The following is a 27,982-nucleotide window of genomic DNA, read 5'->3' on the forward strand; positions in this document are numbered from 1 at the left end:
TAATGCATTTGATCACACTACTACACACAACAGTCTTCCATCAGACTTGTGCGTAATGTCAAAGGAGTGAATTGCTGTGTCATAGCTCACACAGGGTTGGCTGTACATATTGTGTTAAACATTGAACATGTTGTCTATGACATGAATGAAAACACAGTACACTGAGGGAGGTATAGAACCGCTCACCGGACAGTTTATTAGGTACACTACACCGTTCACAAAAATGGGTCGCGCCTACAGACAGTGAGTCACGTAGCCGTGGCTTGTTATATAAAGCAGGCAGACAGGCATTCAGTTACTATACCATTGAACAAAATGGTGAGAACGAGTGACCTAATCAGCTTTGAGCGTGGTATGATTGACGGTGTCATGCGTGCCGCTTCCAGTACCTCAGAAACATCTGTCCTACTGGGTTTTTCAGGCACGACGAGGGTCTGGGCTTTACCATGAATGGAGCGGCAATCAAAAAACATCCAGTCAACGGCAGTCCTGTGGGCGAAAACAGCTCATTGATTAGAATGGCAAGAATCGCGCAAGCTAATAGGCGGGCCACAAACAGACACATAACGGTGCAGTACAACAGTGGTGTGCAGAACGGCATCTCTGAACGCACAACTCAATACTTGTCACGATGGGCGACTGCAGTAGATGACCACACCGGGTTCCACTCCTGTCCACTAAAAACAAGAAGAAGCAGCTCCATTGGTCACGTGATCACCAACACTGGACAATTGAGGAGTGGAAAAACATTGCCTGGAATGTTCTGTAACATCCATTCAGTCTACTTGAGTGGCCTATGGAGTCTCCAGACCTCAACCCAATAGAGCATCTTTGGGATGAAATGGAACGGGCTGTTCCCAGCATGAATGTACCGACGTCCAATCTGCAGCAACTGCGTGATGCCATCGCGTCAGCGTGGACCAACATCCCTGTGGAACATTTGCAACACCAGGTAGAATGCCCCAAATAATTCAGGTTGTTCTGGAGGCAAAGGGGGTACCGGCCCAGTACTTGATGTGTATACCTAATAAACTGTCTGGAGAGTGTATAATACCACTCAGTATTGAAACATGCCTGTCACTCACTCTCACCAGTGATTCACCATTTACTTAATGCACTGCTGTCACATCACACTGCCCAGAGAGGTGGAGGGGTGGTGAATTATGGGGGATGTAGTTTGACACTGTCTGGGGGTTGGATATAGGGGATCCCCAGGTGATGTTCTTTGAGACTACTATGATTGTTTGTGCTTTAAGTGCACTTGGACGTGCATGTGATATTGTGCGTGTGTGTGTTTCTGTGCATAAACACCATATATACAAAAGTATGTGGACACCCCATCAAATCAGTAGATTTGGCTATTTCAGCCACACCCGTTGCTGACAGGGGCACACAGGCACACAGGCACACAGGCATGCAATCGAGCACACAGACATGCAATCTCCATAAACAAACATTGGCTGTATAATGGCCTTACTGAAGAGCTCAGTAACTTTCAATGTGGCACCGTCATAGGATGCCACCTTTCCAACAAGTCAGTTCGTCAAATTTCTGCCCTGCTATTGTAGATCTGCCCCAGTCACCTGTGCTGTTACTGTGAAGTGCTGTTACTGTGAAGTGGAAACGTGAAGTGGAAACGTGAAGTGGTAGGCCACACAAGCTCACAGAATGGGAGCGCCGAATGCTGAAGCTCGTAGTGCTTAAAAATCATCTGTCCTTTTTTGCAACACTCACTATCAATCAATCAATCCAATTTTGTTTGTTACATGCGCCGAATACAACAGGTGTAGACCTTACAGTGAAATGCTTATTACAAGCCCTTAACCAACAATGCAGTTTTAAGACAAAAAATGTTAAAGTATTTACTAAAATAAACTGAAGTAGACAATTGACTGGCCCCATCGAACACTTTTGGGATGAATTGGAACGCCAGTTCTAATCGGCCAACATCAGTGTCCGACCTCACTAATGTTTTTGTGGCTGAATGGAAGCATGTCCCCACCGCAATGTTTCCGACATCTAGTAGAAAGCCTTCCCAGAAGAGTGGAAGCTGTTATAGAAGCAGAGGGGGAACCAACTCCATATTAATGGCCATGATTTTAGAATGAGATGTTTGACGAGCAGGTGTCCACATACTTTTGGTCATGTAGTGTATGTGTCTATATATGTGTGTGTTCATGTGTATGTTGCTGTGTTGCCAGGTACCGTTGGAGGAAGGCCTGAACAAGACCATCCACTACTTCAGCCGGGAGCTGGAGAACCAGGCTAACAACCAGTACATCCCCAAGCCCAAGTCAGCCCGCCAGAAGAAAGGACAACCCAGACACCACAACTGAGCTCAGCGGGTCAAGGTTCACGTCATTCCCAAAGGCTGCTGGGTCACTGGAGGACTCAGGACCCTCCTCCTCAGAGGAGCGAAGACAAAGACAACATACAAATGTCCTGTATCTTCTATTTTTTGCTGTGACGTTTGTGACATGAGAACTCAAACTGTCCCACCATAGAGACACCACTGAGGGAGATTTCTTTTCAGGCAGATAGACTTGCCTGAATAAAAGAATAGGAATCACAAACATGACAACGATCAGAATCCAGTTTGCACTCTGGGTTTTTTGTCAATAGACATTTTTTTATTTAAGAGCAGGCTTGAGAGAAATGTTTTGTTGCGTTATCTACTCTGTGCAGTTTCTGTTATGTTTTGTTTGTTTGACGTTATCTATTTTATCTTTCTTGTTTCCTGTCTCTTAAGTAAAATACTGCTTTGTATTCCAACCATTGGTACATTGGAGGAGAGGAGGGTGAAGGAGAGTGAGCCTCAGTGTTGTGCTTTGCCCCCCGTTCTGCATTTGCCCTGGTGCCGTTCAGTGAGCTGTCAGCCTGGACACAAACACACACCAGGAGTGTGTTTCTGCGTCACTGTGAGCGTGTTGTGGTTCTATCGGAGTATCCTTTGTGAAAGCTCTACTGTCAAATTGGAATGCTATTTTAATAAAATATCTCCCATGTGTTATTTCTAAAACCTTGGCATCACTGATGCTATTCTGAGAGTGAGGAGGCTCGTCAATAATGTGAGGCTGAGCTGAGCGATAAGTCTGTCTTTATTTACACTGATCCTCTATAGATCATACACAAACAAACAATACAAGCACAACACAAACATCACACCACAACAGCTGGTGCAAAGTGATATGAAGAAGAGAGACAGATGTTTAGCAGGGGTCATTAGATTAGTGTTAGGCTGGGGAGACGTGGGAGAAGGAGTTCGTAGAGGAGAGATATATACATTGGGGTTAGTAGAGGAGGAGAGGGAGGTTCATTGGGGTTAGAGGAGGAGAGGGAGGTTCATTGGGTTTAGAGGAGGAGAGGGAGGTTCATTGGGGTTAGAGGAGGAGAGGGAGATTCATTGGGGTTAGAGGAGGAGAGGGAGGTTTATTGGGGTTAATAGAGGAGGAGAGGGAGGTTTATTGGGGTTAGTAGAAAAGGAGGAGGTTCATCGGGGTTAGTAGAGGAGGAAAGGGAGATTCATTGGGGTTAATAGAGGAGGAGAGGGTGGTTCATTAGGGTTAGTAGAGGAGGAGAGGGAGGTTGATTGGGGTTAGTAGAGGAGAGAGAGGTTCATTGGGGTTAGTAGAGGAGAGGGAGGTTCATTAGGGTTAGTAGAGGAGAGGGAGGTTGATGGGGGTTAGTAGAGGAGAGGGAGGTTCATTGGGGTTATGGTAGTAGGTGTAAGGTAGAGGTTGCTGTTAGAGGTAGGGGAGATAAAGAGAGAAGTTCAGTTTGGGGAGTGAGTCTGCGAGCCTGTGGAGTTAGTGGTAGTCATAGTTGACATTGGCTCCATGACGGTGTGCCCCTCTGTCTCTGGATCCGATGGGAGATTTCTCGTCATAATGGTGCTGACGACTCTGATCGTTGGACTGTGTGTGGTCCATTCAGTAGGACAGGTCCATCTCCAGTCTCTGCGGAGGGAAAGAACACAACGACCTACAGTTGGGGTTGGGAGTTTACATACAGTACACTAAGGTTGGAGTCATTAAAACTAGTTTTTCAACCACTCCACAAATTTCTTGTTAATGAACTATAGTTTTGCCAAGTCGGTTAGGACATTACTTTGTGCATGACACAAGTAATTTTTCCAACAATTGTTTACAGACAGATTATTTCACTTATAATTCACTGTATCACTATTCCAGTAGGTCAGAAGTTTACATACACTAAGTTGACTGCCTTTAACAGGTTGGAAAATTCCAGAAAGTGATGTCATGGCTTTAAACAATTCTGATAGGCTAATTGGCATAATTTGAGTCAATTGGAGTTGTATCTGTGGATGTATTTTAAGGCTTACCTTCAAACTCAGTGCCTCTTTGCTTGACATCATGGGACAATCAAAAGAAATCAGCCAAGACCTCAGAAAAAAAATTGAAGACCTCCACAAGTCTGGTTCATCCTTGGGAGCAATTTCCAAACGCCTGAAGGTACCACGTTCATCTGTACAAACAATAGTACGCAAGTATAAACACCATGAGACCACACAGCTGTCATACTGCTCAGGAAGGAGACACGTTCTGTCTCCTAGAGATGAATGTACTTTGGTGCGAAAAGTGCAAATCAATCCCAGAACAACAGCAAAGGACCTTGTGAAGATGCTGGAGGAAACTATTTCCATAGTAAAACGAGTCCTATATCGACATAACCTAAAAGGCCGCTTAGCAACAAAGAAGCCACTGCTCCAAAACTGCCATAATAAAGCCAGGCTACGGTTTGCAACTGCACATGGGGACAAAGTTCGTACTTGGTCTGATGAAACAAAAATAAATTGTTTGGCCATAATGACCATTGTTATGTTTAGAGGTTTAAATGGGGAGGCTTGTAAGCCGAAGAACACCATCCCAACCATGAAGAGCAGGGGTGGCAGCATCATGTTGTGGGGGTGCTTTGTTGCAGGAGGGACTGGTGCCCTTCACAAAATAGATGGCATCATGAGGTAGGAAATTATGTGGATATATTAAAGCAACATCTAAGACATCAGTCAGGAAGGTATAGCTTGGTCGCTAATGAGTCTTCCAAATGGACAATGACCCCAAGCATACTTCCAAAGTTGTGGCAAAATGGCTTAAAGACAACAAAGTCAAGGTATTGGAGTGGCCATCACAAAGCCCTGACCTCAATCCCAAAGAAAATGTGTGGTCAGAACTGAAAAGGCGTGTGCGAGCAAGGAGGCCTTCAAACCTGACTCAGTTACACCAGCTGTGTCAGGAGGAATGGGCCAAAACTCACCCAACTTATTGTGGGAAGCTTGTGGAAGGCTACCCGAAACATTTGAGCCAAGTTAAACAATTTAAAGGAAATGTCATCCTGTTATCATTGATAGTCCTTGAGATGTTTATACAACTTGATTGGAGTCCAATTATGGTAAATGCAATTGATTGGACATGATTTTGAAAGGCACACACTTGTCTATATAATGTCCCACAGCTGACAGTGCATGTCAAAGTGCAGCAAAAACCAAAGCCATATCAGTTCGAAGAAACTTTCAGTAGAGCTCCAAGACAGGATTGTGTTGAGGCACAGATCTTGGGAAGTGTACCAAAACATTTCTGCAGCATTGAAGGTCCCCAAGAACACAGTGGCCTCCATCATTCTTAAATAGAAGGAATTTGGAACACCAAGACTCTTCCTTGAGCTGGCCGCCCGGCCAAACTGAGCAATCCGGGGAGAAGGGCTTTGGTCAGAGAGGTGTCAGAGATGATCACTCTGACGAAGCCTCAGTGTTCCTCTGTGGAGATGAGAGAACCTTCCAGAAGGACAACCATCTCTGCAGCACTCCACCAATCAGGCCTTTATGGTAGTGTGGCCAGAATGACACATGACAGCCCACTTGGAGTTTGCAAAAAGGCACCTAAAGGACTCAGACCATGAGAAACAAGATTCTCTGGTCTGATGAAACCAAGATTGAACTCTTTGGCCTAAATGCCAACGTCTGGAGGAAACCTGGCACCATCCCTACGGTGAAGCATGGTGGTGGCAGCATCATGCTGTGGCGATGTTATTCAGCGGCAGTGTCTGGGAGACTAGTCAGGATCGAGGATGAACCCAATCGAACATCTCTGAAGAGACCTGAAAATAGCTGAGCAGCGACGCTCCCCATCCAATCTGACAGAGCTTGAGAGGATCTGCAGAGAAGAATGACCATTGTGTTGTCGGCAAACTTAATGACGGTGTTGGAGTCGTGATTGCAGCAGAGATTTTGCGCCAGCCTGTCACTTCTTGGTCAAAAGCACTCAATGGTCTCAGCATTCAAACTTTTATGTTTAGTGTGGTATAGTGTGATATAAGCATAATTAAATATAATTCCAATGCAAGAACCCAAATGATGCCCCTCGGTATAGTTACATATCGGTATGTTTCATCATAGAAATAGATACATTCTAGATGTTTTTTTTTGGTAGGCTATTGGTTTTCGTGGTTGGTAATGGAACTGTACATATTGGAAACGTGATTATGGTAGGCTGGTATTGCTTAATTGATTACGTGGGTCAAGTTTGATCCACAGAAGTGTATTGTGCCATATCACAAGGTGCTGCTGAGCAGCATGGTTTTCCATGTTTGAAGCGGGCCTATAGGCCTAATTGTTTGGAAAGACAGCTGTGCATGGCTGCATCTCACTGTAGTAGGCTACAGGCTATGTTTTGGTTATTTGGATCTCCATTCGCCTTTTGTTTACTGTATCTACTGTATCTATATCTCGCCTAAATATAGATTGTGTCACGGCGATCTGATATTGTATTTACTAGGCCTACTGGGTACCTCTGTTTTGTTCTGTACTCATTCATTTGTTCGCATTCACAGTTGTGTCAGTATTCTAAGCCTAACTACTACTCAGCATTTTTGTTTGCATGCATGAATAACTAGACTACCACTTTCAGCATTTAGTTTGCATTATTTTGGTAAGAAGGCTGTGTGTATGGAAGCATTCACATAGGATGTTTGTAATAGGTGAATTACCCTATCTTGAATCCTATATTCATTACCAAAATGGCCATGCTTTAGTGTTTAGGGCGCTGTCCATTGTGCTGATACAGTGCAGCGGAAATAGGCTACATATTTCACGCCAACCTATCACTTCAAAGGCACTCAATGGTCTCGGAGTCTCTGCATTTTAATTATGTTTTATAGTGGTATAGCGTGATATAAGCATAATTCAATATAATTCCAATGCAAGAACCCCCCCAAAAATGTAAACAGCCCCCTTCGTCACTTTATCCTGGTGCCGGGCCTGTCTACACCCATGGCAAAATGTATGGAATTGCAGGAAATTAACTTCAAAGCAACAAAAATTCTCTCTGCCATCAAGAGGGGGGCCACTAAAATGTTTTGCAGAAAGGTGAGGGGGCCCCCAACTGAATATCGCTTAGGGCCCCATATTGAATATTGAATTATGCTCTCTCATTTCCCCCACGCTGTCTTTTTCTCTGACTTGTTTTTGCCAAAGCTTTTCTCCTTGGTCCTGGTGTTTCTTAAAATCTCCATCGAAACCATGGATCTGGAAGAAACATAGCAAGAGAGAAGGGAAAGCTTGAGAGTGTTTGCGTGTGTGTATGCGCGTGCATGTGTGTGTATTCAAAGTGTTTCAGGCCCAGTGATGTCCATAGTGTTGAAGGATAATTATCTCTCCTTTGAAAAGAGTCTCCCTGCCCTGCTGTGACAGAATCATCCTTCTGCTCGTATCTGGTCTGATAAGGATTATAAATGAGGCTGGGCATCATCCCTTCCTCCCTTCCTATCAATGTTATTATAATGTACAATCATGCTAAAGGATTCTTTTGACCCTGTCCCATACTGTATCTAGCGCCAGGAGTTTTTCCAACCTTGAGACCTGACCAGGATGGCTATAGCCTATGACAATGGCCCATAGTAGGGCCTATATAGTAGGGCCTATAGTTTTTCATAGTCAGGTCCCAGGGACAGAATAAACTCAAGGTCCTACCCCATCCAACCCTCCTGTCCCCACTCACCGTCTCATCAAAGCCCGTGTACGTGAACTGCATGATCCACTGCTGCACGTCTGGCCTGTGGCGGTCCCAGATGTTCCTCTTGGGCCTTCGTAGCTTGGCCAGGAACTCTTTGGCCTTGGCGGGAGCAACTGCCACTCCAGACTTAGAGGGAGTGCTACTGTTACCCACCACTGGGGAGAGGCGGAGAGGAGACATGTAAAAGGGAGTAGAATGTTAAGTGTTCACAGTGTATAATGCCAAAGCGTTCTGCGAATATTACCATTTATTTTCTTCTGGACTTTGTGCTTTCATCACTTTATCACCTGATAAAACTTCCTGAAACATATCATCAACCTTCCACTTCCATCACTAAGAACAATCCAGTGATTTGACCGAACTGACAGGTGACAGCTGAGTTAAAATTGATACTGTGGTGGTGGACTGAGTGAGGGAACTGCACTGTGGAAGTGAGTCTGACTGTTAGAGCTGAAATCAATCAGTAGCGTGGAAGGTCAGTGTTATAGCGTGATTTATAACATTCTACAATGCAGATCTTCTGCCCTGCAGATTGAATCCAGCCCCTAGGGTTGTATTGATAGGTAGCCTACCTCGGGAAGCTGTCTTAGGCTGCATTTACACAGGCAGCCCAATTCTGTTCTTTTTTTTTCAGCTCTTTTGCCTATAATTGGCAAAATATCAGAATTGGGCTGCCTGTGTAAATGTAGCCAGAAAGAGACCTTTACAAGACATTTGTCAAGTTATGTAATTCAACCATATGGACCTTTACTTTTCATAATGTGGGTCTACGACACTCCAAAGACTTGGCTGTTATGTAAACTTCCTCTCAACACTGAGAAAATTCTCTCAAACTGAGTTGCATTAAGAAAGCTGCTTTAGTTCAGAAGACTCTTGTTGCCCTCTCTCTCTCTCTCGCTCTCTTCTCTCTCTTCTCTCTCTTCTCTCTCTCTCTCTCTTCTCTCTCTTGCTCTTCTGCCTCTCTCTCGCTCTTCCGCCTTGCTCTCACTCTTCCGCCCCCTCTCTCTCTCTTTCTCTCTCTCTCTCTCTCTCTCTCTTCTCTCTCTCTCTCTCTCTCTTCTCTCTCTCTTCTCTCTCACTCTTCCGCCTCGCTCTTCTGCCTCGCTCTCACCCCCCCTCTCTCTCTCTCCTCATAAACATGTATCTTTCCGTCTCTGTTCTTGTCATTATACACACCTCCACAGAAACATTTGCTAGCATAAATGAGGCATCGGATTGTGAAGACCCCCGTGAATATCCCTTTTATCTTTTCTATTAAATAACTCCTTTCATTCTAAAAATCCTTCCCAACTTTTCAAAGGTGAGACAGTGCACGACAACATCACAGCCAATGAATGCTAATTAAACCAGCATGAGTCCCAGTCAACTGTGGTAGGCCTAACTGATCCTCAGTCAGTCAATAGACAGCAAGCATTGCAAATGCAAACACACCAGACTGTCTGCTACCACTGAAGGTTCAATGCTAATGATATGGCACTGACCTGTCTAAAAGGGAGATTCAGAGATGCAGAAAATGCTCCTGAGGCTCTGCTGTGTGTGTGTGTGTGTGTGTGTGTGTGTGTGTGTGTGTGTGTGTGTGTGTGTGTGTGTGTGTGTGTGTGTGTGTGTGTGTGTGTGTGTGTGTGTGTGTGTGTGTGTGTGTGTGTGTGTGTGTGTGTGTGTGTGAGCGCGTGACTGTGCTGTAAAAAGTACCCAATTGTCATCAAATTGCTTATATTAAGCAAACCAGACAGCACAATTATATATATACATATGTGTTAATTTATAGAGAGCCAGGGGCACAATCCAGCACTTAGACATAATTTACAAATTAAGCATTTGTGTTTAGTGTGTCTGCCTGATCAGAGGCAGGATGGGTTGATAAGCACATGAATTGGCCCATTTTCTTGTGCTGCTAAACATTTCAGATGCAATTAATAGTTTTCTGTGTCAGGGAAAATGTATGGAGTAAAAAGTACATTATTTTATTTTGGAATGTAGTGAAGTAAAAGTAGAAGTTGTCAAAATTATAAATAGTAAAGTAAAGTGCAGGTACACCAAAAAAATGACTTAAGTAGTACTTTAAATTATTTTTACTTAAGTACTTTACACCACTGGTTTTGGAGCAGCAAACAACAGCATAGTCTTGCTATGGCTGGACAGGGACACGGGAAACTGGCCCAGGCTAAAGCACTCACAAAAGTGCTACAGGATGAGGGACTGAGAAAGTGGGGGAGAAGGTAGAGAGAGACAGAGAGACGAGGGAGAAGGCCAGAGGGATGGAAGGGGAGAGAGAAGATAAAGGGACTATAGAGAGAGTGAGAGAGAAAGAAAAAGAAGGAATGAACGAGAGGAAATAGACAGAGGGCAGTGAGCTAGACAGAGGAATGAGAAGTGTCAGACTCATATCCCAGTTTTTGTTGTTTCTTCTTCAGAAGCAGCTTTAATAAGTGCTCGCCCTCTCTTTACAACAATGGTCTGAGCCAGACATAAACCCATCATACACAGTAACACAACAATAACCTGCCTGACTAGAGCTGCACTCCCTCCCTGTTCCCACACATATTCTCAAGACAATTAGTCAGCAAAAGAAGGATGTGCAACCAGAAGATTTAGACCATCCCCCCGCTTCCTTTCTGCTGGTTTTACCAACCCCCTTTCAATGCAGCCCCCCTACCCTGCAGACAGAAGGCTCCAGAAAGGTTTAGTACGGCACAGTCATGTGTGTGGAGGTGTGCTAGCGAGTAAACAGGTTTACTAAAGATCTGCTGAAATCCCCCTGTAGTTACCTTTGTTATTCCTGAACTAAAAGCATGAGCTTCTCTCCTAGGGAGTTGCACTAACAGAGCATGTGAATCTCCAGGCACATATTTCTATGCAGATAGAACAAATCCACCTGAGGGAAAACAGATGGCCCTGGATTTGTGCGATAAAATATATGCTGTTTTTTTTCCTTTTCATTTAATATTGTAGTGAGATTGGAAAACGTTTGGTTTGAATTACACACACACACGCAGAGGTGTGAGTGAGCGAGCAAGTAGAGATGTGAGATTCAATGTTGTGGCAGCGGAGCAGAGAGGATTTCTGCTGTAGTACCGTATGACAACAGAGTTGGGAAACAATCTTCTGATGAGGAGCTCTGTTGTATATGAACCCAGGGCCAGTGCTTTCTGGAATAACATTGGGAAAAGTTGGGAATAACTTCAGAAAATGACTTGGGAAGGAGGGGTCACTGGAAGGTCAGCAATCACAGGTGTGCTGTATCGAGGTTGGATTATATACACAAATGACATCTGTGCAGGGGCAAAAATAACTACTCCAAATCAGTATACATGTCAGGCATAGGTGTAATAGGTGGCAGGGAAGTCAGGCGCAGGAGAGTCAAATGGAGTGTAAAATGGAGTCTTTTAATAAAGTCCACGGAGTATGCTCCATAACAATAAATGTACATGAACAAACAAACATGGGTACGAGGACCCGACGCGCACCAATACAACAATCACACTACACTGACAATAAAACAATCTCTGACAAAGACATGAGGGGAAACTGAGGGTTAAATACACAACAGGTAATGAATGGGATTGAAAACAGGTGTGTGGGAAGACAAGACAAAACCAATGGAAAATGAAAAAAGGATCAATGATGGCTAGAAGACCGGTGACGTCGAACGCCGAGCACCGCCCGAACAAGGAGAGGCAACGACTTCGGCAGAAGTCGTGACAATACAAAGCTCCTGTATCTGCTGTGTGCTTTCATCATCATACATCAACACAACCACAACAAATGTGTTTTGTCTGGAGCAGGGTGATTAATTCAAGGGATTTCTTTATTGTGTTACAGAGGTCAAAATTGTCATTGTCCACAGAATAGGGCCCTGTTCCAATAACATTCACTGAGCACTTCACTTCTTTACATTTGTCACTTGAACTACTGATCTAGTGTGTTGGAGCAGTGATTACTTCAAGGCAGATGGGGGGGAGGGTTAACGATGACGTTAAGTTTGAATTATTCGACTTCAGCCCGGTCCAACTCCATCTCCTTCTGTCTCTCCTTCCGTCTCTGTAGCTCTGCAAGGCCCAAGATAGGATATAGGTGGCGAATGTCCAGCGAACTGTATTTCAGTTCTCCGTTCCTCTTAGAAGCCTAGAGGGAGACAGCAGCACCTGTCTCCCCCCCGCTGTCCACCAGCATTACTCTCTAACCAACTCAATCAACACTGTGAAATTAGACTTCATCAAAGCCATGCCATGATCAGACGTTTTACATCAAAAAGTCAGGTTTCTGGTGTACAAATCTGAATGTATGAGAATCAAATTGTTCAAAGAGAATTACTTTGCAAACTTTCCTGCTTTGACTAAATGACAAAGAACATTTTTTTATCAAACATCAATTAGTTTTAACAAGATTTATAGCATCAACTGTGTGTTCGTGCATGTGTAACCGATGTGAAATGGCTAGCTAGTTAGCGGTGGTGCTCGCTAATAGCATTTCAATCGATGATGTCACTCGCTCTGAGACCTTGAAGTAGTCTTTCTCCTTGCTCTGCAAGGGCCATGGCTTTTTTGGAGTGATGGGTAACGATGCTTCGAGGGTGGCTGTTGTCGATGTGTGCAGAGGGTTCCTGGTTCGAGCCCAGGTAGGGGTGAGGAGAGGGACGGAAGCTAAACTGTCACACATGCATGCTTGATCCTAAACATTTCCAGGGTATAGTTTTATCAATGCAATGGTCAGACAATGGTGAAAAGGTGGTGATTTGAAATATTCTCTAAGGATTTTGTTTGACCCAAACTTTATTTTGCAGTCCCCTCAGATTCTGCTGTGTCTTGGTCTGGGCTGTGGTAACCCAGGTTGCTGACTATAAGTGGGCACAGTAGGTTCTGGCCAGGTCCTGGATCCGGTCGTAACCGGCCTGGGCCGTCAGCTCCTGCATCCAGCCTGTTAAGTTGGGCATTTCATGTTTCGCCCTGCCTGGGGGAAAATCCATCAATCAGATTTGCAAGCAAGCAATCAAACAACCAATCAACAAATCAATCAAACATATCCATCCATCATCATAATTTTTCTTTCTTTGCTGACTCTTTCTTGGTTCACCTTTTGCCTTCTTCTGTGGCACTGACTGTCTCTTCTGCTCCTGGTTAAGAGATGGTGATGGGAAACGGAAAGCGTCAGACAGAAGTCAAAGATCAGTGTTGTTCTATCAGAAGGACACTCTATGAGTGGGATACTCAGAGGCATTTGCTTACCTGTGAAACTGAGGAATCCCAGGAGTGTGAAGCAGACCAACATTGAGACACAGACAAGGCATGCTGAATCTATAGGATTTATTTTTGTCTTTGTTTATGATGCATCAAATGCAGTGTACCTCCTCAGCGTTAAGCATCTCTGTTTGGAAAGAACAGGAAGGGAGATAGAGAGAGGAAGAAAAAGGGCGTCAAAATATGAACAGGTGGAGAAGGCAGCCAGGGGGAAAATAGAGAGAGAAAGATAATTAGTAGGTGAGAGAATGAGAGAGCGAGAGAAAAACAATAGATAGTGAGCGTGTCAGAGAGAAAGAGAGACGTTGAGAGAGATTGAAATGTTGGAGAGAGACAGAGGGGCGAGAGAGAAGGAAGAGGTAGAAAGAGAGATAGAGACAATAGACAGTGAGTGTGTCAGAGAAAGAGAGAGAGATTGAGAGTGAGTGAGAAGTGAAGGGAGAGAGCGAGAGAGGAAGAGAAGGGAGAGAGAGAGAAGGGGAGAGAGAGATTTGATTCGATTTAATATGATCCCCATTCGCCAACACCAATGTCAACAGCTTACTGGGTTCTGACACATAACAGAAAAGACATTACAGACAAAAGACTTTACAATTTAAATACATGCATTTGGAAAGTTTTCAGACCCCTTGACCTTTTCCACATTTTGTTTTTGTTACATCCTTATTCTAAAATGGATTAAATGAAACATTTTCCTAATCAATCTACACACAATACCCTATAATGACAAAGTGAAAACAGGCATTTAGATTTTTTTGCAAATTAATAAAAAATATAAAAATGACTATTCAGACTATGAGACTCAAAATTGAGCTCAGCTTCATCCTGTTTCCATTGATCATCCTTGAGATGTTTCTACAACTTGATTGGAGTCCATCTGTGGTAAATTCAATTGATTGGACATGATTTGGAAAGGCACACACCTGTCTATATAAGGTCCCACAGTTGACAGTGCATGTCAGAAAAAAAAACATGAGGTCGAAGGAATTGTCCGTAGAACTACCAAGACAGGATTGTGTCGAGACACAGATCTGGGGAAGGGTACCAAAAAATGTCTGCATCATTGAAGGTCACCAAGAACACAGTGGCCTCCATCATTCTTAAATGGAAGAAGTTTGGAAACACCAAGACTCTTCCTTGAGCTGGCCACTCGGCCAAACTGAGCAATCGGAAGGGCCTTGGTCAGGGAGGTGACCAAGAACCTGATGGTCACGCTGAAAGAGCCCCAGAGTTCCTATGTGGAGATGGGAGAACCTTCCAGAAGGACAACCATCTCTGCAGCACTCTACCAATCAGACCTTTATGGTAAAGTGGCAGCATCATGCTGTGGGAATGTTTGTCAAAGGCAGGGACTGGGAGTCTAGTCAGGATCGATGGAAAGATAAACAGAGCAAAGTACAGAGAGATCCTTGATGAGCGCTCAGGGACTCAGACTGGGGAAACGGTTGACCTTCCAACAGGACAACGACCCTAAGCACATAGCCAAGACAATACAAGACTGGCTTCGGGACAAGTCACTGAATGTCCTTGAGTTGCCCAGCCAGAGCCCGGACTTCATCCTAACTGAAGATCTCTGGAAAGATCTGAAAATAGCTGTGCAGCGACGCTCCCCATCCAACTTGACAGAGCTTGAGAGGATCTGCAGAGAAGAATGGGAGAAACTCCCAAAATACAGGTGTGCCAAGCTGGTAGTGTCATACCCAAGACTCGATGCTGTAATCACTGCCAAAGGTGCTTCAACACGGTACTGAGTAAAGGGTCTGAATACTTTTGTAAATCTGGGGTTGTTTTTATATACATTTGCAAAAATGCCATAAAAACTGTTTTTTTGCTTTGTCCTTGTGGAGTATTGTGTGTAGATTGATGAAAAAATCAATTGTAGAACAAGGCTGTAACGTAACATATTGGAAAAAAGTCAAAGGGTCTGAATACTTTTCGATTGCACCTTATATTTAAAAACATTAACATGTGTGTGTGTGCGTGTGCGTGCATGTACGTGCGCGTGCGCGTGTGTGCGTGTGCGTGTGTGTGTGTGTGTGTGTGTGTGTGTGTGTGTGTGTGTGTGTGTGTGTGTGTGTGTGTGTGTGTGTGCATCTATCAGTTCCACATATATGTCAGTACATACACACAACAGGTAGGTCATATGGGGGAGAGGCCTTTGTGCCGTGAGGTGTTGCTTTATTTGTTGATTTTTTTAAACCAGGTTTGCTGTTCACTTGCACTATATATGATGGTAGGGAGGTCCATGCAATCATGGCTCTGTATAATACTATATGTTTCCTTGAATTTGTTCTGGACCTGGGACTCAAAGAAAAACTGGTGTCATGTCTGGTTGGGTAAGTGTGTGTTTCAGTGCTGTGTGTAAGTGGACTATGCAAACAATTTGGAATTTCCAACACATGAATGTTTCTTATAAAACAAGAAGTGACGCAGTCAGTCTTTCTTCAAATCTTAGCCAAGAGATTTAATATTAGCGAATCATGTATACAATCTTCGGTCATTAATTAAATAGAAATATGATTATGAAAAGAAAAAGAAAAAATAGTTAATAAATAAACAACAACATGTTCATGGATGATGGCTACACTATGTATTACTGTCAGTTATATACAATGTAAATACTTCAGGGAATTAATGGTTGTGGGATGTCCCTCAGGCTCCATCATATACATATCTGGCAGTAATATGTGCTTTGCAGGTGTTTCTTTTAGTGCATTCACTCCCTCTCCCTTCTCTCTTTCTTCTCTCTCTCCTTCTCTCTGACACACTCACTGTCTATTGTCTCTCTATTTTCTCTCTCACTCCCTCTCCCTTCTCTCTTTCTTCTCTCTCTCCTTCTCTCTGACACACTCACTGTCTATTGTCTCTCTATTTTCTCTCTCACTCCCTCTCCCTTCTCTCTTTCTTCTCTCTCTCCTTCTCTCTGACACACTCACTGTCTATTGTCTCTCTATTTTCTCTCTCACTCCCTCTCCCTTCTCTCTTTCTTCTCTCTCTCCTTCTCTCTGACACACTCACTGTCTATTGTCTCTCTATTTTCTCTCTCTCTCCATCTCTCCTTCTCTCTCTCAATTCAATTTGTTTTATTGGAATAACGTAACAATGTGACATGCTTACTTTGGATATTTACAATATTAACATAATAATGGGATGTCAATGGGACAACAGTAACAACAATAATCAAGGGTCAAAATAACCATATGTTGAACAATAGAGGACATGTGCAGGTTGGTTGGTCTGTCAGACACTGTCCCTCATCTTATGGCAGGCAGGAATGTAGTGCGTTGACAAGCCACAGCTCTCTGCGTCCTCCCTCAACAGGACGAGTAGTCTATTCTCATCAGAGAGGTCTTGAAACCTTGAATTATCATTTTAAATGTTCTCTCTCTCTCTCCCTTCTCGTTCCCCCCTATCTCTCGTCCAGTCATATGGCTGCAAAGAAAGACCTAGTAAAGCTGCAGCTGGCCCAGAACAGATCGGTGCATCTTACTCTTCAAATCAAATCATATTAAATTGTATTAGTCACATGCGCTGAATACAACAGGTATAGACCTAACAGTGAAATGCTTACTTAAAAGCCCTAACCAACAATGCAGTTAAAAAAAATATGGATAAGAATAAGAGATACAAGTAACAAGTAATTAAAGAGCAGCTGTAAAATAACAATAGCGAGACTATATACAGGGGGGTACAGATACAGAGTCAATGTGCGGGGGCACCGGTTAGTTGAGGTAGTATGCACATGTAGGTAGAGTTATTAAAGTGACTATGCATAGAAAACAACAAAGAGTAGCAGGGGTGTAAAGAGGGGGTGAGGGGACGATGGGGGCGGCAATGCAAATAGTCTGGGTAGCCATTTGACTAGCTGGTCAGGAGTCTTATGGCTTGGGGGTAGAAGCTGTTTAGAAGACTTTTGGACCTAGACTTGGCGCTCTGGTACCGCTTGCCATGCGGTAGCAGAGAGAACAGTCTATGACTAGGGTGGCTGGAGTCTTTGACAATTTTTAGGACCTTCCTCTGACACCGCCTGATATAGAGGTCCTGGATGGCAGAAAGCTTGGCCAAAGTGATGTACTGGGCCGTACGTACTACCCTCTGTAGTGCCTTGCGGTCGGAGGCCAAGCAGTTGCCATACCAGGCAGTGATGCAACCCGTCAGGATGCCCACGATGGTGCAGCTGTAGAACCTTTTGAGGATCTGAGGACACATGCCAAATCTTTTCAGTCTCCTGAAGGGAAATAGGTATTGTTGTTCCCTCTTCACGACTGTCTTGGTGTGCTTGTATCATGTTAGTTTGTTGGTGATGTGGACACCAAGGAATTTGAAGCTCTCAACCTGCTCCACTGCAGCCCCGTAGATGAGAATGGGGCGTGCTCAGTCCTCTTTTTCCTGTAGTCCACAAACATCTCCTTTTTTGTCTTGAATTGATGATGATGATTATATGTACTATTATTATTGCTACTGAAAATAACTGTATTTCATCCTCATTGCATTTGCCTAAATGCTGTACCACTATACTGCTTTGGCAATATCTACAAATTGTATTTCATGCAATAAAGCATTTTGAATTTGAGAGAGAGAGAAAGACAATAGACTGTGAGTGTGTCAGAGAGAGAGAGAGTACACTATCACATTTCGGTAAGACCTAAATGCAGATTGTGTTGAAGTAACTATGTTAATTACAGCAATAGGGGCAGGCAAACAACAGATCAAGGCAGGCAGAGATTGGTAATCCAGAGTAGTGGGGTAACGGTACAGGATGGCAGGCAGGCTCAGGGTCAGGTCAGGCAGAGGTCAGTAATCCAGAGTAGTGGGGTAACGGTACAGGACGTCAGGCAGGCTCAGGGTCAGGTCAGGCAGAGGTCGGTAATCCAGAGTAGTGGGGTAACGGTACAGGATGGCAGGCAGGCTCAGGGTCAGGTCAGGCAGAGATCGGTAATCCAGAGTAGTGGGGTAACGGTACAGGATGGCAGGTAGGCTCAGGGTCAGGTCAGGCAGAGATCGGTAATCCAGAGTAGTGGGGTAACGGTACAGGATGGCAGGCAGGCTCAGGGTCAGGTCAGGCAGAGATTGGTAATCCAGAGTAGTGGGGTAACGGTACAGGATGGCAGGCAGGCTCAGGGTCAGGTCAGGCAGAGATTGGTAATCCAGAGTAGTGGGGTAACGGTACAGGACGTCAGGCAGGCTCAGGGTCAGGTCAGGCAGAGATCGGTAATCCAGAGTAGTGGGGTAACGGTACAGGATGGCAGGCAGGCTCAGGGTCAGGTCAGGCAGAGATCGGTAATCCAGAGTAGTGGGGTAACGGTACAGGATGGCAGGCAGGCTCAGGGTCAGGTCAGGCAGAGATTGGTAATCCAGAGTAGTGGGGTAACGGTACAGGATGGCAGGCAGGCTCAGGGTCAGGTCAGGCAGAGATCGGTAATCCAGAGTAGTGGGGTAACAGTACAGGACGTCAGGCAGGCTCAGGGTCAGGTCAGGCAGAGATTGGTAATCCAGAGTAGTGGGGTAACGGTACAGGATGGCAGGCAGGCTCAGGGTCAGGTCAGGCAGAGATTGGTAATCCAGAGTAGTGGGGTAACGGTACAGGACGTCAGGCAGGCTCAGGGTCAGGTCAGGCAGAGATCGGTAATCCAGAGTAGTGGGGTAACAGTACAGGATGGCAGGCAGGCTCAGGGTCAGGTCAGGCAGAGATCGGTAATCCAGAGTAGTGGGGTAACGGTACAGGATGGCAGGTAGGCTTAGGGTCAGGTCAGGCAGAGATCGGTAATCCAGAGTAGTGGGGTAACGGTACAGGATGGCAGGCAGGCTCAGGGTCAGGTCAGGCAGAGATCGGTAATCCAGAGTAGTGGGGTAACAGTACAGGATGGCAGGCAGGCTCAGGGTCAGGTCAGGCAGAGATCGGTAATCCAGAGTAGTGGGGTAACGGTACAGGACGGCAGGCAGGCTCAGGGTCAGGTCAGGCAGAGATCGGTAATCCAGAGTAGTGGGGTAACGGTACAGGACGTCAGGCAGGCTCAGGGTCAGGTCAGGCAGAGATCGGTAATCCAGAGTAGTGGGGTAACGGTACAGGACGTCAGGCAGGCTCAGGGTCAGGTCAGGCAGAGATCGGTAATCCAGAGTAGTGGGGTAACGGTACAGGATGGCAGGCAGGCTCAGGGTCAGGTCAGGCAGAGATTGGTAATCCAGAGTAGTGGGGTAACGGTACAGGACGTCAGGCAGGCTCAGGGTCAGGTCAGGCAGAAAAGCTCAAAACCGGGAAAAACAGGAAGAATCAATAGACAGGAACAGAGGGGAAAACGCTGGTAGGCTTGATGAAACAAAACGAACTGGCAACAGACAAACAGAGAACAGAGGAATAAGTACCCAGGGGGTAATGGAGAAAATGGTTGACACCTGGAGGGGGGTGGAGACAAGCACAAGGACAGGTGAAACAGATCATGGCGTGACATACACAGCCAGTCCAGAACTCTTCACTCTTTGTATCTGGACGGGCCCTTGACACCAGCCGACAGCAATATTGGAAGATTTAACAGATTTATTCATCTGTATATTTACTTTGTGGGGACAGAGAAAGAGCCCACAGACTGGATGAGACACAGAGACCAGACAGACACACAGAGACTGGCACGAGTCATGAGAGATAGGAAACTAAGCATCCTGCCATTTCTCTCTTCTATCTGGTCTGTCAGAAGACTGTTTATTGCCTTTAGGAGAGGCTGGCACCAGGATGTCAGCCTGAGACTTAGACAGAGCCATTGTTTAGAAGTTCAGACCAAGGTTGCTCAAACTAACCCTGCCAGGGCTGGTGGGCTGCAGTCTTTAACTCCAGCCAAGCTGTAGCCTGCCTGATGATACTAATCAATGAATCATAGTCTTCATTCAAGGCTTTGAGTTCTTGGCTGGAAATTCAAATTGGTGTTTAATAACTCTTTAATGATTCATTGAACTGTTTTATATGGCTTTTTGACACATTGCAAGAAGCATTTGTACAGAGATGACGAGGGGCGACCATGAGGTAGTCAGGTGAAAGTGATCCGTTTAGCATTCCCTCTACGAAAATATGCCTCTTAAATAGAAAAGAACTTGACTCTAAAGTTAAGAAAGAACTGAAACATTAAGTTGGAAACTGCATGTTAAGGCAAATACTAGATCAAGAAATAGAGACAAACAAAAATAACAAAACAACGCGGCCATGGACCAAGTAGCTGCTGACTCGACTAAAGTGAGTTTAGAGGCAATTTGCACTGGCAATGAGAAACTGTCCAAGCAGATGAAGAAAACATCCAACGATGTCAAAAAAAATCTTGTTGTCTTAGGTATTCAGCATTGTGATGAGATACAACCTCCACTGTCACACCTGTTGTCTTTACAAGTCTGATATTTGATTACAGGTTAACTTTACAGTAATGCGATTGGTCAACAACTCAGATTTTGAATCCCTTACAACTTAGATGTTATAAACGGGTCTTAGATTCATTGCCCCTCTCTATTTTTGTTCCTGAACTGCTGTGGTGAGATACTCTTTCTTTCTTTAATTCTCTCTCTCTCTCTCTCTCTCTCTCTCTCTCTCTCTCTCTCTCTCTCTCTCTCTCTCTCTCTCTCTCTCGCTCTCATATGAGCTATGGCTCAAGCCATGGTTTCTTTGTCTCCATCTCTCTCTGACCATGCTGAGAATAATGCCTTGTAATGCTTGTTAATGTTTTGTAGCTTAAGCGTATGCCTGGTATAATGTTAAATGGAGTCAGATAAAGATGATTAATGTAATGTACTAATTGCTGAGTGTTATTACGAGTCACATGTGAGGTATATATAATATCTTACATATCAAATATTACCTCACTACATTATTGACCCTGAGATGGTTAACTTCTTCCTTTCCTTCTGCAAAAGAAAAAGAAAACAAGAGGTAGGCCTATCATGCTGGCCAGGACAAATGATCAATATAGGCCTATATTTTAGAAGTGTTTCATCTGTCTCAGTAGGCATCACCAGCCCTAGACAGGACACTTTAATAAGAAGTACTATATTTACTTCACAAACACTAATTATAGTAGTTGACTGCACAGAGCAAGGACACATAGTGCTGACATTCACTCTGCAGTGGTTGGGAATGGGAGCTGAAAACACTGCTGATGATTCTTTATAACGATTCTTTATAACAATACAATTAGTCTCCAAGATACAAATAACTATTTTATAATGATGGGGGGACTACAATGCAATTTGAAGTACGTCAATGGAACGTAAAGGCAATCATACTGCCAACTATCACCCTCTGGTGCTCAAAGAGATGACGAATATTAAGGACATTTGGAATCGATGGAGGCTGAAAAACCTGTATCTCTAAAGATATATATTCAGGAGGCTTCATCAAGCTCGTCGGATTGATGATTTTCCGGTATCCTTTTCTATGGTGCCAAAAGTGAGAAGAGTATGGATTGAGGATCGAATGCAATCAGAACAACAGCTTATAGCCCTCCATGTAACCACGACAGACATCCCACGAGGGCGGGGATATTTGACCAGGATTTATTGACTGACACTAAAAAGAAACGAGGGAATCCATAAGACTTATCCTGCACAATACAGGTTCAGTGGACTGACTTATCATATAGGATGCCTGTAAGTGTGCCTTTGGAGGCCGTTCAATTCAATATTCACCCCAAAAACAAAAATGGACAACAGAGAAAAGACACAGTAGAAATAGAATGTCGAACATTACACATCAATGGTGTAGATAAATGTACTACAGAAGTAGTGAATAACTTTGTCTGATGACTCTAATGTGAAGGGGGGTCGAATGAGACAGGAAACAGTCACCACTGCCACGAGTTGACCATGCTTTCACTATGCGCGTTCACAGGGGAAGCACCTGCGTTCCACCAGTCATCTGAAGTCATTCTAATTCTCCGGTTGGAACGTTATTCAAGATATATGTAAACAACATTCTAAAGATTGATTCAGTACATCGTTTGACATGTTTCTACTGACTGTTACGGAACCTTTGGACATTTCGTCACGTTATAGTGGACGTGCTTTGTGACTTTGGAATTGTTTACGAAACACACTAACTAAAGTAGCTAATTGGACATAAATAACGGACATTTTCGAACAAATCAAGCATTTATTGTGGACCTGGGATTCCTAGGACTGCATTCTGATGAAGTTCATCAAAGGTAAGGAAACACTTATCATGTATTTTCTGGTTTCTGTTGACTCCAACATGGCGGCTAATTTAGCTTCTGTTCTGAGCTCTGTCTCAGATTATTGCATGGGTTGCTTTTTCTGTAAACTTTTTTTGAAATCTGACACAGCGGTTGCATTAAGGAGAGTTATATCTATAATTCCATGTGTATAACTTGTATTATCATCTACATGTATGATGAGTATTTCTGTTGAAACGATGTGGCTATGCAAAATCACTTGATGTTTTTGGAACTAGTGAATCTAATAAGCCAATGTAAACTCAGATTTTTTGATATAAATATGAACTTTATCAAACAAAACATGCATGTATTGTGTAACATGAAGTCCTATGAGTGTCATCTGATGAAGATAATTCAAGGTTAGTGATTCATTTTATCTCTATTTCTGCTTTTTGTGAATGCTATATTTCACTGGAAAATGGCTGTGCTTATTGTGGTTTGGTGGAGACCTAACATAATCGTTTGTAGTGCATTTGCTGAAAAGCATACTTGAAATCGGACACTTTGGTGGGATTAACAACGAGAATAGCTTTAAAATGGTATGTTTGAGGAATGTTAATTATGAGATTTTTGATGTTTTGAAAATGGCGCCCTACACTTTGACTGGCTGTTGTCAAATCGCTCCATAAGAAGCCAAGTTTTAATCTGTTTATCCACTTGGCCTTCAGACGAGGTGACTGAAAATGTTGTTTTGTTGATTGATGCAAGAAACCACGTAATAAAAAAATAAATAAATGAGTTATTATTCCCATACCATTGTTACAGAGAATCAGACAAATTATGCTACCCCCTGCCCATTTGCTACTTAGCTTATTCAAGCTTGTCTCAAAATAAAACACTGCCCCTTTAAGAGAAAAAAAATCTTTATCTGACTTGCTTTTCAAAGAAGTCTAGAAATGTACAGGTTTTGTACTCTTATAGGAAGCAAACACTGTCTTATTGTTGAATACAAATGATCTATAACTGGGCTAATAACGGCTCTCTATCCACCGGATGTGTACCAAACTCACTAAAAGTGGCAGTAATAAAGCCTCTCTTGAAAAAGCCAAACCTTGACCCAGAAAATATAAAAAACTATCGGCCTATATCGAATCTTCCATTCCTCTCAAAAATCTTAGAAAAGGCTGTTGCTCAGCAACTCACTGCCTTCCTGAAGACAAACAATGTATATGAAATGCTTCAGTCTGGTTTTAGACCCCATCATAGCACTGAGACGGCACTTGTGAAGGTGGTAAATGACATTTTAATGGCATCGGACCGAGGCTCTGCATCTGTCCTCGTGCTCCTAGACCTTAGTGCTGCTTTTGATACCATCGATCACCACATTCTTTTGGAGAGATTGGAAACCCAAATTGGTCTACACGGACAAGTTCTGGCCTGGTTTAGATCTTATCTGTCGGAAAGATATCAGTTTGTCTCTGTGGATGGTTTGTCCTCTGACAAATCAACTGTAAATTTCGGTGTTCCTCAAGGTTCCGTTTTAGGACCGCTGTTGTTTTCACTATATATTTTACCTCTTGGGGATGTTATTCGAAAACATAATGTTAACTTTCACTGCTATGCGGATGATACACAGCTGTACATTTCAATGAAACATGGTGAAGCCCCAAAATTGCCCTCGCTAGAAGCATGTGTTTCAGACATAAGGAAGTGGATGGCAGCAAACTTTCTACTTTTAAACTCGGATAAAACAGAGATGCTTGTTCTAGGTCCCAAGAAACAAAGAGATCTTCTGTTGAATCTGACAATTAATCTTAATGGTTGTACAGTCATCTCAAATAAAACTGTGAAGGACCTCGGCGTTACTCTGGACCCTGATCTCTCTTTTGAAGAACATATCAAGACCATTTCAAGGACAGCTTTTTTCCATCTACGTAACATTGCAAAAATCAGAAACTTTCTGTCCAAAAATGATGCAGAAAAATTAATCCATGCTTTTGTCACTTCTAGGTTAGACTACTGCAATGCTCTACTTTCCGGCTACCCGGATAAAGCACTAAATAAACTTCAGTTAGTGCTAAATACGGCTGCTAGAATCCTGACTAGAACCAAAAATTTGATCATATTACTCCAGTGCTAGCCTCCCTACACTGGCTTCCTGTCAAAGCAAGGGCTGATTTCAAGGTTTTACTGCTAACCTACAAAGCATTGCATGGGCTTGCTCCTACCTATCTCTCTGATTTGGTCCTGCCGTACATACCTACACGTACGCTACGGTCACAAGACGCAGGCCTCCTAATTGTCCCTAGAATTTCTAAGCAAACAGCTGGAGGCAGGGCTTTCTCCTATAGAGCTCCATTTTTATGGAACGGTCTGCCTACCCATGTCAGAGACGCAAACTCGGTCTCAACCTTTAAGTCTTTACTGAAGACTCATCTCTTCAGTGGGTCATATGATTGAGTGTAGTCTGGCCCAGGAGTGGGAAGGTGAACGGAAAGGCTCTGGAGCAACGAACCACCCTTGCTGTCTCTGCCTGGCCGGTTCCCCTCTTTCCACTGGGATTCTCTGCCTCTAACCCTATTACAGGGGCTGAGTCACTGGCTTGCTGGGGCTCTCTCATGCCGTCCCTGGAGGGGTGCGTCACCTGAGTGGGTTGATTCACTGATGTGGTCATCCTGTCTGGGTTGGCGCCCCCCTTGGGTTGTGCCGTGGCGGAGATCTTTGCGGGCTATACTCAGCTTTGTCTCAGGATGGTAAGTTGGTGGTTGAAGATATCCCTCCAGTGGTGTGGGGGCTGTGCTTTGGCAAAGTGGGTGGGGTTATATCCTTCCTGTTTGGCCCTGTCCGGGGGTGTCCTCGGGTGGGGCCACAGTGTCTCCTGACCCCTCCTGTCTCAGCCTCCAGTATTTATGCTGCAGTAGTTTATGTGTCGGGGGCTGGGGTCAGTTTGTTATATCTGGAGTACTTCTCCTGTCCAATTCGGTGTCCTGTGTGAATCTAAGTGTGCGTTCTCTAATTCTCTCATTCTCTCTCTCGGAGGACCTGAGCCCTAGGACCATGCCCCAGGACTACCTGACATGATGACTCCTTGCTGTCCCCAGTCCACCTGGCCGTGCTGCTGCTCCAGTTTCAACTGACCTGAGCCCTAGGACCATGCCCCAGGACTACTTGACATGATGACTCCTTGCTGTCCCCAGTCCACCTGGCCGTGCTGCTGCTCCAGTTTCAACTGTTCTGCCTTATTATTATTCGACCATGCTGGTCATTTATGAACATTTGAACATCTTGGCCATGTTCTGTTATAATCTCTACCCGGCACAGCCAGAAGAGGACTGGCCACCCCACATAGCCTGGTTCCTCTCTAGGTTTCTTCCTAGGTTTTGGCTTTTCTAGGGAGTTTTTCCTAGCCACCGTGCTTCTACACCTGCATTGCTTGCTGTTTGGGGTTTTAGGCTGGGTTTCTGTACAGCACTTTGAGATATCAGCTGATGTACGAAGGGCTATATAAATAAATTTGATTTGATTTGATTTGATTTGACTAACAAAAAATATTAACAAAGTGTGCACACATGGCTACATGCAGATCTCGCTTTGATCCCAAAACAAGTGCATCTACTCAAGACTGCTCATGCTGTAAACAGTCCAGTTCAGAGTAAATGGAACAGACCCATATATAGCAATGACCTATTTGCATATAAGCCTACTGCAGGTCTGATTGGTTATGCCGCAATAGAATACTACTCCAATGCGCTCTGCCTTCAAAAAAATCTCTTGAGTAGTTAGTTTTGCATACTAAGTCTTGCATAGTTTGTTTTGTTTCGGTATGTTGCACTGAAAGTGACTAATATTGCATTGATTCGATCACAATTCCCACAGTAAAGGAAAACGTTGATAGTGTTAACTAAGGGGGAAAACTCTAGAAAGTTGAGTGAAGTTCCATCTTGTGCAAGCACACAGCTTAGAGGGAGCATTGGAGACCGGTAGCACTTCTTTCTTTTCTTTCCAAAATACTTGAGCGTGCTGTCTCTGACCAACTCTATCTCTATCAGAACAATTTTCTTGACCCGAACCAGTCAGGCTTCAAAACATCTCACTCAACCGAGAATGCTCTTCTCTGTGTCATGGAGACTCTCCGCTCTGCCAAAGCTGACTCTCTCTCCTCTGTTCTCAACCTCCTAGATCTATCCACTGCCTTCGACACAGTGAACCATCAGATCCTCCACCAGGGCTGAATCTCTCAGGGCTGAATGCCTCAGGCTTTGCACACTCTTGGATTGCATCCTACCTGGCAGGGCGCTCCTACCAGGTGACGTGGTGTTCCCCAGGGCTCGGTACTAGGCCTTCTCCTCTTCTCTCTATACACCAAGTCACTTGGCTCCATCATATCCTCACATGGTCTCTCCTATTATTGCCATGCAGATGACACTGAACTACTCCCCCCCCCCTTCTGACACCCAGGTGGTGACACACGTCTCTGCGTACCTGGCAGATAACTCAGCTTGGATGTCGGCCCAGCACCTCAAGCTCATTTTCAACAAGATGGAGCTGATCTTCATCCTCAGGAAGGCCTGCCAGCTCCAAGACCTATCTATCATGATTGACAACTCAGTGGTGTCCACCTTCCTGAGTGCAAAGAACCTTGGCGTTACCCTGGACAACACCTTGTCATTCTCTGCAAACATCAAAGCAGTTACTCGCTCTTGCAGGTTCATGCTCTACAACATCAATAGAGTATGACCCTACCTCACACAGAAATCGGTGCAGGTCCAAGTGCAGGCAGTCATCTTTCGTCTGAACCAGCTTCTCCCTGAAGCTAGGACAGCAGAGTCCCTGCCCATCTTCCGAAAACATCTGAAACCCTAACTTGTCGGAGTATCTTTGAAAACTACCACCCCCCTATAGGATGGGACCCTTTTTTTTCAATTTTCGCCTAAAATGACATGACCCAAATCTAACTGCCTGTCGTTCCAGACCTGAAGCAAGGATATGCATATTATTGATACCATTTGAAAGTAAACACTTTGAAGTTTGTGGAAATGGGAAATTAATATAAGAGAATATAACACATTAGATCTGGTGAAAGATAATACAAAGAAAAACATGTTTTTTTGTATTGTTTTTGTTCCATCATCTTTGAAATGCAAGAGAGAGGCCATTATCTGACTTAGGACTCTAGGTACAATTTATTTCTTGGCCACTAGATGGCAGCAGGGTATGTGCAAAGTTTTAGACTGATCCAATGAACCATTGCATTTATGTTCAAAATGTTGTATCAAGTCTGCCCAAATGTGCCTAATTGGTTTATTGATACATTTTCAAGTACATAACTGTGCACTCTCCTCAAACAATAGCATGGTATTCTTTCACTGTAATAGCTACCGTAAATTGGACAGTGCAGTTAGATTAAATATATAAATAAAAAAGTATTTTGTGAACTAACACTCGCACTTGACTCTTTTCCCTGTATATGTCCCAATTTATTTTATTTTTTATCTTTACTATATCTCCTAGATATAGGATAGACACTTCAAAACCTTACTCCTTATGATACATCTTTTTTTGCCATTTATGA

General features: G+C 44.0%; 1 pseudogene; it reads right to left on the reverse strand.

Annotated features, from left to right (window-relative positions):
- Positions 1 to 3,806: 3,806 nt before the first annotated feature.
- LOC135546829 (augurin-A-like) lies at positions 3,807 to 12,960 on the reverse strand (annotated as a pseudogene).
- Between the last annotated feature and the right edge of the window lie 15,022 nt (positions 12,961 to 27,982).

This window comes from Oncorhynchus masou, chromosome 10 (assembly GCF_036934945.1).
Source record: "Oncorhynchus masou masou isolate Uvic2021 chromosome 10, UVic_Omas_1.1, whole genome shotgun sequence".
NCBI classification, from domain to species: domain Eukaryota; kingdom Metazoa; phylum Chordata; class Actinopteri; order Salmoniformes; family Salmonidae; genus Oncorhynchus; species Oncorhynchus masou.